At 33.4% G+C, this 332-nt stretch overlaps 1 non-coding gene across 1 annotated transcript; it reads right to left on the reverse strand.

Annotated features, from left to right (window-relative positions):
- On the reverse strand, nucleotides 1–105 carry LOC122152015. The gene has a single exon (XR_006164371.1). It is a non-coding gene; the product is annotated as a U6 spliceosomal RNA (small nuclear RNA).
- Between the last annotated feature and the right edge of the window lie 227 nt (nucleotides 106–332).

Here is a 332-nt window from a genome sequence, read left to right on the forward strand (position 1 = left end):
AAATATGGAATGCTTCACGAATTTGTGTGTCATCCTTGCGCAGGGGCCATGCTAATCTTCTCTGTATCATTCCAATTTTAGTATAAGTGCTGCCGAAGCAAGCACTGTTCATCTTTTTTCTAATTGAGTCATGAATGTTCTTTATATTAATCTGATTTCGTTACATGTGATGCAAATATCTTCTTTCAGTTTGTGGTATATCTTTACTCTCTCTTTATGCTCTGTCTTTTGTAAACTGATTCTTGAATTTATCTGTCTTTTCTTTATGGTTTATGTTTTTTTTGTGTTTTATTTAAGGCATTCTTCTTTGAGTCTGTAAAAGGATGTGGGCA

This window comes from Orycteropus afer, unplaced genomic scaffold (genome assembly GCF_000298275.1).
Source record: "Orycteropus afer afer isolate SDZICR_OR568_19922 unplaced genomic scaffold, OryAfe1.0 scaffold00016, whole genome shotgun sequence".
Taxonomy (NCBI): Eukaryota; Metazoa; Chordata; class Mammalia; order Tubulidentata; family Orycteropodidae; genus Orycteropus; species Orycteropus afer.